Source organism: Danio rerio, chromosome 7 (assembly GCF_049306965.1).
Source record: "Danio rerio strain Tuebingen ecotype United States chromosome 7, GRCz12tu, whole genome shotgun sequence".
In the NCBI taxonomy this organism is placed as follows: Eukaryota; Metazoa; Chordata; class Actinopteri; order Cypriniformes; family Danionidae; genus Danio; species Danio rerio.
The window spans coordinates 8452757-8467732 of NC_133182.1; the positions used below are offsets into that span (position 1 = coordinate 8452757).

At 34.9% G+C, this 14976-nt stretch overlaps 1 protein-coding gene across 4 annotated transcripts in view; it reads right to left on the reverse strand.

The window, feature by feature from the left end:
- LOC137496077 (aerolysin-like protein) overlaps positions 1–14976 on the reverse strand; it is an 80053-nt gene that overhangs the window by 9656 nt on the left and 55421 nt on the right. For 2 of the 4 annotated variants that reach the window (XR_012383083.1, XM_073908029.1), the window contains exon 1: positions 1097–1162. The exons of the other annotated variants lie outside the window; for them this stretch is intronic. The gene's annotated coding sequence lies outside the window, so the exon portion shown is untranslated. Of the gene's footprint in view, positions 1–1096; positions 1163–14976 lie in introns of those variants that run through there. 4 annotated transcript variants of the gene reach the window in all.

Consider the following 14976-nt stretch of genomic DNA (forward strand, 5'->3'; position numbering starts at 1 on the left):
ACCAACGTGATGAACAGAGACTTTATCAGCATTTTCTGTTTATGCTGAATATTTAACAATCATAATGATACTAAAATCTTGCAATTAAAACATCCACATCGTAAAAAACAGAGAAAAATATTTAAAATTATAAATAAAAAAGAAAAGTATAGACTACAATAACATTTGCAATAGAAAAGAGGAGTTTAGTTCTTTGACTATATTCATAGTTCTGGTTGCTTTTCAACTTAAACGTCCTGTAAGGGTTCTATCTGTCCATTTATATTTGTGTATGTAATAACCTAATTAAATAAAAAGTAATACCCATTTAAATATATCTTAATGGTTTAAAACTACTCTTGAGCCTACCTTCACCCACCTTCGTAATTAAACTTAATAAAGGATATACGTTTTTCCACAGAAATTACATTTTTAGAGTGTGGAGGAACAGAATGTCAGTCCACAAGACGATAAACATCTGCTGAGGTAAATCAAGAGTGAAAACTAGCGTATTTGTATCTGACAGATACCAGCGTATCTGACTCCATTCACATATTGCTCAGACGGCCGGCCGGAAGCATCGATACGCAACTATCGCTGTACCGGATGTGCGTTCGGCCGTTCTTGAAAAAGGCCTATTTATTTTGAACTGTGATCAAACCTGACTGGAACTATACCTGTGCTTATCAACGAAAATAAAGCACACCCTCCAGCCAATCAGAATCAAGAATTTCAACAGAACATGGAATAAGTGTTATTAATGCATTCAAAAATAGTCAGGAAAACGTCTGTGTCAAGGCAGAAATAAAGAGTTTTTCATTCTTTTACATAAAGATGACCTTGTGTTTTATGTTAATTTGGACCACGGGTCCACATATATGGATGTCATTTTTCTCTAAAAGTACATCAAATTAAAAGATGATACTTAAGTTTTATTCTAATTAGGTTCCAATAAGCCCAAATAGCTAAGAGAAATAAAAAAATGCATGTAAAAAAACAGCTTACGCCTTAAGAAGTTAATACAGCATTATATTATATCCTTATGCCATTTAAAGATTCAAACTGTGAGCTACATGCATTACATTAAAAGTGCCCATTACAAGTATCATATACTCACTTGAATGAATAAAGTCTGAAGAAGAGCTTCTCAAGTTGCAACTCGTTGAGTGAAAGGCAGAGAAGTGACAAGTGTATGATCGGGATGCTGCTTAAATAGAGCTGGCAGTGCACAGGCAGACTCTATGAGTCAGACATTTGCATAAAAAAGGACAGATTTGGTCATAAGGGCTGGTCATGACACAGGGCTCGAAACTAACCTTTTTGCTTGGTAAGACCAGTGCTCCTAACTTTAAAAATGTAGGCGCATCAGCCAAAATTTAGTCACACCCACCAATTATGAGCACCGTTACTACAAGTTTTATACAAACAGATTTATTGTATTTGAAATCAACACTAATCAAACTAACAAGCAATATATATATATATATATATATATATATATATATATATATATATATATATATATATATATATATATATATATATATATATATTCGGGGTGTAACGATTTATCGTTGTACGATTTATTGCGATGCAAAAATGTCACAATATGCATCGTGGCGTTATGGCGATTTGATTACGATACGACATCCGTTTTCTCTTATAAGTTGAGCTGTTTGCATGTTAGCTACGTTCCACCTGCTGTTGCACGTGAGTTCAGATTGCAGCAGCAGTAATGTTAGCAGACCAAGATGAGTGGAGTTGAAATAGAGGATGGCCCATCCTCTCAAAATCAGACGTCTGGCAACATTTCGGTTGTACAGTCATTGCTTTAGACTCGTCCGCTTTTTGACACGCATACTGGGTCAAACATCCTAAGTTTTAAAGTCTTCACAGTCATTTACATACTTTGAAAAGCGACAGGGATACCTCCTAATGGTGTTGAAAGAGTCACATACGGTATTTATAAGGTACAATTCACCATAAAATATCATTCTGTCTTCATATAATGTTCCCGCCGCAAAATCACACATGACGTGAGCTGACCGTGAGCTGTTACTACAGAGGGCGGACTTTGATAGCGTATGGCAAGCCATTTTAGCATTTAAACCTTTGTTCTGACTATCCATAAATATATTTAGAGATATCTCTAATTATATTTTGACTAGTCATAATTATAATTCGACTAGTCAGAATGACAATTAGAGATATCTGCAATTAAAATTGTACTAGTACGAAATCAGATTGGAGATATCTGCAAATATGACTAGTCATATTCCTCCATTGACTTCCATTGAAAAATATTTGCAGATATCTCTAAATGAGTTTTGACTAGTCACAATTGTAATTAGAGATATCTCTAAATGAATTTAATTATATATGAATTAAATACCTGGAAATGTGGGGGGGTTTTTTGCACACACAAAAAACGCAAGTGACCAAGCAAAGCTTTAAGCTCTTACTGTTAAATTCAATTGAATAGAAAGTTTATTTTTTTTGCACCTTTACTTAAATTGTTCCTTAATTTTGTCTCTGTCATTTCAATAATATTTTTTAAGAAGTTTTTAAATTGTTTTATTTTCCAGAGACAGTCCTGTTTAATTTATTTTCTTAAAGAAGGTTCAGTTTAACAAGTTGAAACAAAAGAAATACATAAAAAAATAGTTTACTTGGTAAAATTTGCATTTCAGTTTCATTTTAAATTTTTATTCCAAATATCGTGATACATATCGAACCGTGAACATTATATCACATCGTATCGTGAGCTGAGTGTAACGTTACACCCCTAATAATATATATATATATATATATATATATATATATATATATATATATATATATATATATATATATATATATATATATATGCAAGCGTGAGGAAAATATGTCTAAACAAAATCCTGTTATCACAAGAAAACCTCACCGGCCCTGCACACACTGCTTGAATGAATCTGTTAACGGTATAACTGTGCTGTTCTCACGGGTGCTGTCTGATATTGCACTGATGCTTTTGACACATACTGTACCTTATTATATACATACATGTTAATAGCAATACCGGTCTTTTCATGAGTAGCAATGTTAGTTTACTCAGTGCAAGCCTGTTTGCGATGGTGTACGTGGTGTTAAATTTGACATATAGCTGCCACTTGCATGGTGGACAGCATCTGGCGATTACATGTAGGATTAAACAGAAGCTCTCGTGCTAGATGTGGCAAACAGTTACCTGAAAACTCCATCTCATAGACTTTTCATAGCGGAGTTGAAGCCAATGGAAGTCTTCTACTCTTGGAAAAGTGTAGATGGTGGATTAACATTCAGCACATGATACTACGATCGATAGTTAGATGTGTCATTATTTGTAACTTTAGATGCCATGGTTTCTAAAACAAAATCTGTGAGTATCATTTTCATTCTCATCTTCAGCGCTTTACAGTTTTTCGCTCTAGCAGCTCTCTCTGTCATCAGAAGCCAGAAGGCGCTGGCTGAGTGATTGACAGCTGATATTAACCAATCATTCGCGTTCAGTTCTAGAGCAGTGGGCCAATAAGAAAAGCGTGAAGGCAGGGCAAGCATTACGGAGTTGGATTTGTTTACTGCAGCAAGTCGACATGACAACTGTTTTAAACTATTCCCGAGAGCTGCGTTTCGCCTTCCAAGTGCAGACAAAGAGCTTAGAGATGCATTCTTCATGAATGTCTCCCAAATCAGTGCATGTGGTGAACATTTTGCAGTAAAAACTGGTCGCACAACAATTATAAGCACTCGCAGAAATGCTCCCAAATATATTTTAAGGTCGCATAGATAAAATTTCGGGCGCATATGCGACCAAAATTGTCGCAATTTCGATCCCTGTGACAGGTCATCAGCTTTCTTTAAAATATCTTCTTTTGTGTTCGTCAAAAGAAAAGAAACTCAGGTTTGGAACAAATGAAGGGAAATTAAATGATATTTACAGAGTTTTAACTTTTGGGTGAACTATCCCTTTTGAGTCCTGAAATGATTGCAGAAAAGAGCTTAATTCTGTTTTACAAAATAAGTTAGCAATCTAGTGACAGCTCTCACCTTTATTTCTGAGAGTGCGCTAGTGTATAGGGGAGAGCGGGGAGCAAAGCAATTTTCTTGAAGCCCTGACAAAATTTAGGGTCCAGATTATATCAGCACATTCAGAATGCAACCCTTGATGGAGCTGCTAAATATCCAGCCTGATCTCACGAGAAAACGTAAGTATTTTTTATTTAAATACTTCATAAGTATTTAGTGGCTAATTCGTACAAATTCGTACAAGTTTAGTCGTACGAAATGGTACGATTTTAAAAAGGAGGCGTGGCACCTAACCCCACCCCTAACCCCAACCGTGATTGGGGGATGAGCAAATCGTACTAAATTGTACGAATTAGATCGTAGGAATTTATACGAATTAGCCACTAAATGAAAAAGTTACGAATTGCCGTGAGACTGTGTTGAAATATCAGTTGATTTTGGGACAGTGTCCCGTTGTTAGCTCAGAATTTCAGTTTTTTAAGTTTAGAGAGTAAATTATTGTAGTGGTTCTTTTTTTTTCTTCATTAAAAGTTGTTTCTCTTTTCATGCATCACATTAATAATCAATCTACAGGTTATTTAGTGCAACAACACATCCTTAAGTTTGACAGTGCAGAAAAAAGTGCTGACTGGTTTTCTGGTGGCATCTTGCACTTCTCTTTTCTCTTGAACCTGAATCATCCTAAAATCCTTTAGCAGCAACACGGAAACATTATTCGAGGACTCAGGTTCTTTATAAAATCAGTACACTGTAAGAATGACTAGCTGACTTTACCCAAAATAAGTGAGTAAACCTCTCGACTTTAAAACAATTACCGTGCATTATTATAAAAATATAGGTAAATCAACTTAACAGTTCAGAGTTTCAAAAGGTTTGTTCACTTCTTTAAGTCAGCTTATCACTTTTAAGTCAACAGTTTGCCCACTTTAAGTAAATAATCTCTTTTTACAGTGTATGATGCATTCATTCATTCATTTTCTTTTCGGCTTAGTCCCTTTATTAATCTGGGGTCGCCCCAGTGGAATGAACCGCCAACTATTCCAGCACATGTTTTATGCAGCAGATGCCCTTCCAGCTGCAACCCATCACTGAGAAACATCCATACACCCTCATTCACACACATACACAATTTAGCAAACTCAATTCTCCTATACCACATGCTTTTAGACTTGTGGGGGAAACCAAAGCAAGCCTATGCAACACACAGAAATGCCAACTGACCCAGCCGGGGCTTGAACCAGCGACCTTTTTGCTGTGAGGGGATTGTGCTACACATTGCACCATCGTGCTGCCTGTAGATCAGAGTTATTTTGTTTAACTCAAAACAGTGTAACTGTAACTCTTTCACAGTGTTGTACACTCTTAAAATACGTGTAATAATTACAGTCAAGCTCAAAGTTATTTATACCCCATGCAGGAGTAAGAATAATTTCAGGCTTGACTGTACAATATTTAGAGACGATATTTTCAATTTTACTTTGAGTTTTGAATTCACACTAATGATGTTGCAGTAAATATAAACCTACACAAAAAGCTTTTAACCTTTGCATAATTCACTCTAAGCATGCATTCAGATACAAGACTTTTGTTGAGGAGAAAGTGGAATGTAGGAATTCTTGAGTAGTTTTAGCGAAGAGCATGAACAAAGTAACATTTTTCATGAAAACCTTTTTTAAAAGAAAATGTTTTAGACAGAAATGTGTTTTGCTGTTGTAACTAACTCATAAGTGTGTTAGTGTTTTTAACAAATGTAGAACAACTTTAAAATAATTTCATTTTAAACATAAAATGCACAGTGTTACTTTTGACCCCGTCAGTAGAGAAGGAAGTAACTCAAGAATATTTGCTAGATTTACTGGCTTAATCTTGTTTAATTTAAATAAACAGTTGAAGTCAGAATTATTAGCCCCCTTTGATTTTTTTTTCTTTTTTTTAAATATTTACCAAATGATGTTTAACAGAGCAAGGAAATGTTCACAGTATGTCTGATAATATTTTTTCTTCTGGGGTCAAAGTCTTACTTGTTTTATTTTGGCTAGAATAAAAGCAATTTTGTTTTTTAAAACCCATTTTAAGGTCTAAATTATCAGCCCCTTTAAGCTAATTTTTTTCAATAGTCTACAGAACAAACCATCGTTATACAATAACTTGCCTAATTACCCTAACCTGCCTAGTTAACCTAATTAACCTAGTGAAGCCTTTAAATGTCACTTTAAGCTGTAGAGAAGTGTCTTGAAAAATGTCTAGTCAAATATTATTTACTGTCATCATGTCAAAGATAAAATAAATCAGTTATTAGAGATGAGTTATTAAAACTATTATGTTAAGAAATGTGTTGAAGAAATCTGCTCTCCATTAAACAGAAATTAGGGAAAAATAAACAGGGGGGCTAATAATTCTGGCTTCAATGGTATCTGACTGTGACCTTGTTAATGTTCACTGCAAACATATTGGACCCTATCATGCACTCGGCGCAATGTGGCGCAAGGCGCGACGCAATTGTTGTTTGCTAGTTTCAGCTTGGAGTCGTTTTGACTTTTTCGCCACGCTGTTTAAATAGCAAATGGATTTTTCACTCATGTGCGCCCATAGGCATTCTGGTCTAAAAAGGGAGGCGTGTTGAGGTGTATTGCTGGCGCGTTGCTATTTTAAGAAACTATAATAGATTTTTCAATAGACCAAAACAAAGCCGGTCTAAAGTCCAGCGCAAAGCACGTTAGTTGCGCGCCTCGCTTACACACTGCTTAATACACACAAGATGTAGAGCAATACACAAATATCTTTACATGTAAAAAAGAACTAAAATATTAAAGATATATAGGATATAATAAGGATATATATAGGATATAAATATAAAGGATTAAAATATTACAAAACATATTATTTTCTAGCCTACATAAATATGAAAAGCCATACTTTCACTCCTTCTTTATCTCGGGAGGCTTTTTCAGTTCATTTATAACAATTTGCTTTTGTATAATGTTATTATTATCAGCAGTATTATTTATTATATCCATATTTATATTTGTTTTAATTCAAACAAGCTTAGATTTACCCACCTGTCAGGTTTTAGACCATATGGGGCACAGGTTGTGTTTTAGGATCTAACTCAGGTTTTTGAACACACTTCGTTATTGTTGATCATTTATTCGTTTGCTGGAAATTAGAACTGAATTTAGAAATAGTTTTGAAACAAATCTTTGCGCTTAACAAACAAAATTAATTATTTATAGGCTAATTTATGTCAGTGCGTAAAGGTTTCCCTATACACGAGAGCGAAAGTTAATAATTTATCTCTCATTCTTGCGCGGTAGATGCTTCGTTTTCTTGCTAGTAAAATGCTCAGTTTTTCCACTTACTCTTACTTTACGTCATGTAAATAGCAAATGCACCATGGCGCGAAGTAACTGACTCTTAAGGGGAATGGGAGATGAGACTCTGATCGGTTTATTCTCAAAACACACCTATAACTCATTAAGAAAATAAGCTTAACACTTTTAGATCATGCGCCACTGCGCAAAGCTGATTTTTCCATCCTTATATTAGCAAAAGTGGATTCTGACACGCCCTGAATGCGTTTGTGCCTTGTGCCTTGCGCTTTGCACTTTGCGCATGGACCGCCAAAATAGAGCCCATTATGTCTTATATTTTTGCAAACAATAATAATAAACCACATTTCATTTTAAATTTCAGTTCCATTAAATGTCTCAAAAGCAATTCATCAATCCTAAATGTTAACATTTTCCACAATTTAAATGTTATTTTTATTATTATTGGCAATATTATAAAACATATTTACTGAGAGTTAAAATACTGCAAACTTTAAAGTGCAGATGAAGAAAGTCTTATATGTTTTATTTTAGCTAGAATAAAAACAGTTTTTAATTTTTTTTTTATATTTTAAGGACAGAATTATCAGCCCCTTTACGCTCATTTTTTTCGATAGTCTACAGAAGAAACCATCATTATACAATAACTTGCCTAATTACCCTAAACTGCCTGGTTAAACTAATTAACCTAGTTAAGCTTTTAAATGTCACTTTAAGCTGTATAGAAGTGTCTAGAAACATATTATTTACTGTCATCATGGCAAAGATAAAATAAATCAGTTATTAGAAATGAGTTATTAAAATTATTACGTTTAGAAAAGTGTTGAAAAAATCTTCTTTATGTTAAACAGAAATTGGGGGAAAAGGTAATAGTTTTCAATTCAACTGTATGTGCATGGTATCTTTAACAAACAAAAGCTCATTGATTTCTCAATCAGATTACATCGGAACTCTGAAGAAACAAGCGTGTGATGCTGATTTAGATTTCTCTAGAATGCAGTGAACACTGAGCGGTCACTACAGCAGAATCTGAGCCTTCAACTATATTACCAAGAAAGCTGCAGGGATCAAAAGTTCCTTTGTAAAGCAATCTCATCTATTAAGCCAATCTATTTTACTAAGAAATATAAAAATTCTGCTTACATTTACTTTATAAAAATTAATAAAGATTTCACAGTCAAAAATGAAATTAAAAAGTGCTTTATTATAAAAGATTCTGAACTATCAGTCAAATGTGAGAAGGCATGTTGTAGATTGTGTGCAACAAGTTTTTATCATACTTATACGTGCACTACTGGTCAAAAGATTGGGGTCAGGTTTTCTATGATTAACATTATTGAATAATTTTAAGAAAATGATTCTGTTCATCAAGGCGGCATTTAATAATTAATAATAATAATAAAAATAATAATTACTGCTCTTATTACTAATACTATTACCATTAATAATAATAAACAATAATAATAATAATTTATTTTAGAGTGATTTCTGAAGGATCATGTGACACTAAAGACAGGAGTAATGAAGCTGAAAATTCATCTTTAAATCACTGGAATAAATTATTTAATTAAACGATAAACTACTTTTGAACAGTTATTTTATAAAACATTTCACAATTTTACTTTTATTTTGATTAAATTAATGCAGCCTTGGTGAGCAGGAGAAGCTTATTTTAAAACATTTAAAAATCCTTCTGACCCCAAACCTTTGACCGGTAGTGTTTATCAAAACATGACCCAGCACGCTTTATTATTGATAAGGGGGAAATGTAAATAATGAGACACTGAAATAATCAAAACATATTTAGTTTTGTTGTGAAATATTGATTTCCTGTATATTATTTATGATTATAAATTTAATTAAAAACATTTATTGAGTTTCACAATAAAAAAAGCTTCTTGTCTACAATAAAATAAATTATGACATATATATATATATATATATATATATATATATATATATATATATATATATATATATATATATATATATATATATATATATATATGGTTTTTATATATATATTAATTTTATAAAATTAATATTTTTTTAATAAATAAATTAACTAAACAGTGTTTAAATATAAAAAAAATACACTTTAAGAAAAAATGGTACAATGTTGTACCAAAGAAGGTACAAACCCTTGTCACTGGGGCAGTACCCTTGCATGGGACAGAATTGTACTTTACAGTTTTTCCCCATTGATTTGGCTCATTTCTTGAAACCGAAATTACATTCTCAATTACAGTCTCATAAATGATCATATGCATTTGTTTATATGACAAAACATGTCTTTTTGACTCAAGAAGGTCCATACTGACTCCAAAGGCAGATACTGATAAGATCAGGGCCTGATATGTGGACTTTGGGGGTTTGTGGTCACATGTTGATTGGTCAGTTTCAATGTCTCAGCATTTGGGCTTTGGTCACATGGTCAAGAAAGATACAAAATAGGTGTAAAACTCTGCTCTGTCTCTTTTCCTGGCCTGCTTTTACCTGGTCTGTCTTTTCCTGCTCTGCTCCTCTCCTCCTCTGGAGTTTATCTTCTCTGCCTCTACTGCAATCAGGCTATCTTCTGGGCCTGCTCTCTTTGTCTCTCTCTCCCTCCCTCTGTGTCTCTCCTTCTACCTCTGGTAACTTTAATTTCACATTTAAGCTGGGTACAATTAATATCATCTGTTTAATCATTTCATATTTGATCATTGTATACAGTTATTTTGTAATTAATTCAGTTGTAACCAAAGCAAGTTATTGTTATTAAATCAACTCATGTTCAAGTATTTGTGAATTACTTTTGATTTAACATCAACACTAAATCATTCCATATTGCAATACAATACAATCAGATAATATCAACGCTCTCCCACATTTATAGCTAGTAATACTGCCCTTATTTCTGTTTTTGCTATGAGATTGCAGAAAAATGGTTTGACTAGAAATGTACAGTTTTTTTACCATCATGCTGATCACTTTTTAGTCACTCGGCAGAACTCGAACAGCTGTGGTTAAAACCCATCCTTACATGGACAAACCTCCAAACCACTTGGCAATTGTTCATAACAGAATTGACTTTCTCATTCTTTTAATCAACTTGCAAATGTCTAAGTACACCTTTGCAAATGATTAAGTACAGATTTAAGCAGATTTAGTACAGATTACTACATTTAGCACAATTTCCATGTGAATAGATCTTGTTGATCTAAACTGATTGTCAATTCTCAGTCTAATGGTTGTTCTCTCCAAAACGTTTCAGCGTCATTTCATTGTGCACGTGCACATTAGTTTGTTCAATTGTCAAAATTAGTCAAGACCAAAATACCATGAATACCATACAGTCGGTGAATCCTGCGAACATTTGATCATTGTAGGAGAAGGTTGCGACATTCACGCTGTTTGTTCCCTCGTTGCCTTGCAAGAGAGAATATACGCTGTGATGTGGACGAGAATCTGTGGCCACACAGACTGCAGTGTGGGGATGGTCAGGAGGGTGAGGACAGCGGGCAGTGAAGAACTGTTATGAAACTCCAGCTTTATTTATAGCACTCTAGTTTTTTGTCTGTGTGTTTATATTACCATTTCCTTGGCAGTACGAATTGTGACGACCCCAGTATTCCAGTATGGATGTGGCAGATCCTGATTGGATGCCTGGTAGCTCACCAATTGGTTCTAAGCATATAAATGCCAGTGTGTCCTAACTTCTAGAGCAGGGGTTCCCAAACTTTTCAGCCCGCAACCCCTAAAATGACAATGTCAGTAAATCGCGACCCCCAATATCCTCTGAGGTGGTTATAAATATAGAAACCTTGCATGCAATGGCGTGCACAAACCAACAGGCCGAAGTCTATTCTTTGTTTAATTTTCAGTCAGTGCTGTAAATGTGCCAGAAAGTTTAACCTGGTATTATAAAATCAATCTGCTGCATCTGACGCTTCTGCTGTGTCTTTAATGTAATGTATTTACCCCAGGGGTTGCAGTCTAATAGAACTAAGCTACTATAGTAACTATATAGTATAACTATAATCAACTTGGGTTTAATAAAAATAAATAGATTTTTGGAAATCACCAGGAGACCCCCCATTCATTGTCCCGCGACCCCTCGGGGGGTCCCGACCCCCACTTTTAGAACCACTGTTCTAGAGGACGGTGTGGCTTAAGGCCGTTCTCGTGTCAAGACCATCTCTTGATTTCTGCAACCTTATGGTTTTGCTTGGCATTATTTATGTAGTTAAAGTTAGTTATTTTCTTTATTTTCCCCTAGACATTTGTTTGTTTCTTGATTTGTTGTTCTATTAGTTTTGTATATTAAATAAGTTGCACATCTAATCTTTTTGTTGTCTGAGCTCTTTTATGTTGCGACTCGAACGAGGGGGTCGTAACAGAGTGCAATGTGTAACGTCAAACCTTGGAGGCTACTCTTACCCTAAAATCCTATTTCTTTTTTTGCAGTTTTTACACAATTGTATTCTGTTAGCTAGACAAAAACAGGACAGCAATGAAGGACTGGGCCAAGGCTGTAAGTTGGACATGAGGGATATTTTCGTGGTCCTTTGCCATAGTGACAAAACATCCAAACGTTTTGACTTGCAGTGCTTACACAATCTTAAAGGGCCATGACACCCCCCACTTTCGGTTAAAGTCTACTTCAGAATTTTTTCTAAAGATGCATGATTAATGGGCGTGGAGCTCCGCGAGCATCGGGCAGGAGTGGGCGTGGCCAGCAGGGGAGAACGTGAGCGAATAACGAAGCTAGCTCACAAAATGAGACAAACCGTGAGGAGACGCATGAGTTTATAGTTTACAAAGTTAAAATGCAAAGAAATGAACAGTGATTTAATGCCCTGCTACATTTGTTATTCGTAATTTCATATACACATAACCACAATTTATATCATTATAAAGATAAGTGTGTTCATGTAAACCCTATAAATGAGGACTTCTCCCTTAATCCCCGTATCCAGCAGACTCAGTGCAGCAGGTCTCCTGACCTGTCTATTTTAACCGTTAGCCCTGCTGGTAATCTGGAGGATTTAGGCGAACACAGCAGCACAGTGATGTGTCTGAATGTGAACGAACTCCTGATAAAAGACAGCGTCCGCCATTCTCTAATTCTTGTACTGCTCTGCCGACAAAAATGCTAGCAGCACACACAGCTTTGCTGTATGATCGGCCCTGACAAGATCGCGGGGAAAAACATGCAACAAACCCCATGGATCATGGAAACAAACGCTTATGAGCCTTCATGAACGGCTAAATACTGTGTGCCCGTGCCGTGGGTCCGTGACATGTCTCACAGCTCGGGCTTGACTCTGGCAGGTCTCATGAATAATTAAGCAGCCGGCTCTTCTCATAGGATAAGAAAACTCCGCTATGAATAATAATGAGAAACCGACGCGTCATCATTGCACTTGTAGTACTGCGCTACGTCGCCGATTTTGATCCCGCCCCAAAAATCATTTTAAACCCGGAAGCTAAAATTAGCTGACAAAAGCTCAAAATTATCCAGTTTTCCCCACAATTAAAGCTGACAGGTGCTAACATTGTCTTAACTGATGCTCAACACACACACATCTGTTAATATAAAAAAAAAGTTCTCCAGGGTGTCCTGAACCTTTAAAGGGACTAAGCATTTGGGGGACACTGACTGTTTAAATGAGAAGGAAATTTAGCTTTGACACATGAGTGAACTGGGAAAGGTACGAGCTATTGCTGGTGAACCATGGTGTTGTGCCGAACCATCCACATTATTTTGGCAAAAGCACCAGGAGTGTTGAGAATGTCCGGTCTATTTCAAGAAATGAGCCAAAGCAATTGAGAAGGATATTTGCCATTTGTGTGGCACTGACTTTCTATATGGGAAAGGAATTTAATTTTGATGCATGAGTGAACTGTTTTGGGGGAAATATGAGCTTTTGCAAGTGAGCTATAGTGTTGTGCTAAACTGTAACACTGTTTTGCCAAATGATCTTAGAATTTTGAGAATGTAATTTCTGTTTTAAGAAATGAGCCAAACCAATTGACCATACGTACCACGGTTTGAGAACCACTGTTCTAGACTATCAAACAAATATAAGGCATAGTATGCAACAGCTTTTCTACTTCAGGGCTCAACAATAAGGACTGCCCGATGGCCCGGGGCCAGCGTGAGAGATGTTCGGGACAGAAGAGAGAATCATTACTGGCCCGATCAGGCCATAGCTGCCTTGTTACAAAATTTTAATTTGCCTGTGACAATTTGTCAATTGTGTGCAAATACAGTCTTAGAATCGAGAAACAATTTGTGCTTTTTAAGTCTTTGGATGCTTTTCTGTGACGTCGTAAACACCATAACGCTTTTTGGTTCCTTTTATCTGATTGGATTTTAAAACCAGTACAGTGAAGAGACGGCAACATGACAACAACATCAAATTATGAGGTTAAAAGAAAACGTCTGTTTCTAACGGCAAAAAAATGAAGTGATGTTTTGCATAGTTTTCTGTCACTTTTAAATCAGCCACCTTTTGCTTAGCAATAAAATACCTGCACATTTTCTATACTGCTGTACTTTACTGCAAAATATTTTAACATTTTTATTTTAATATTTAAGTTTCACAGATTCACAGACATTATATTTGACACATTATTTAAAATATGTAGCTAAGAAATAGCAATTTTTTTATTTTTTATTTTGGTGGGGCCAGTAAAAAAATTTTAGGGCAAGTAAAAATCGGAACCGCTGGTCCAGTCGGGCCAGTAGAAAATATCCTTAGCGTTGAACTCTGTACTTAGGTTTTTTTTTTATCAATCTAAAATTTTATACATGAATATAATGAAAGGTTTTATATAATTAAGGTCAAAAATGCTAATCACACGACCCTGAAATCATCCAAACATCTTTTGTTTTGCTGTGTAAACAATGATTTGCTGTCTATTGTTTTAGATGCAGCATAATTTAATTTAAGCTTCACAATAATAATTTAAAAAGCTTTTGTGCTTGAAATGAAAGAATTATGGCAGAAATGTGTGCAATAACATTCTCACATTGAATTGCCTTCATACACAATGCTTTTAGATGAAACTTTCCTTGGATATTCATTGCAAAATACTACCGGGATTCTTGTTATCTTTTAAGGATATCCTGATGGCTTTTTTCAATACTCCTGATGATAAAAGTAAGGTATATTTCATAATTAATCTCCTTTTAATCCTTGCAAAATTTCATATACACCACTGTGAATTCCCTTAGCGTATACCTTGCTTTATTGTCTTTGAAAAGGAAATTCAACAGTACATTAGAACTATTGCTTCCTCTTAAAATCTTAAAGCTATTAGAACTGTTAACTTATTTTCCTTCTTTAAATTTTATTAACACATATGTTTATATTATTTGCTTATCTTTTGTTGTTGTTGTTGTTTTCTCTCTTGTATGTGTTTATTTGATGCTTTACCTCTCTGTAAAACGCATGTAAACTCTTTGTAACAAATATGTATGATGTTGTTATTGTTACCCTGACATTAAAAAATAAATAAAAACATTCGCATATTGTGCAGGTCGTTTTTTAAACACTAGGTGGCAGTGTTCACTTCATTTATTTTGGCCTCCCTCATCATCAACCTTTTCTGTCAGTAGTGAGGCATCATCTGCTAC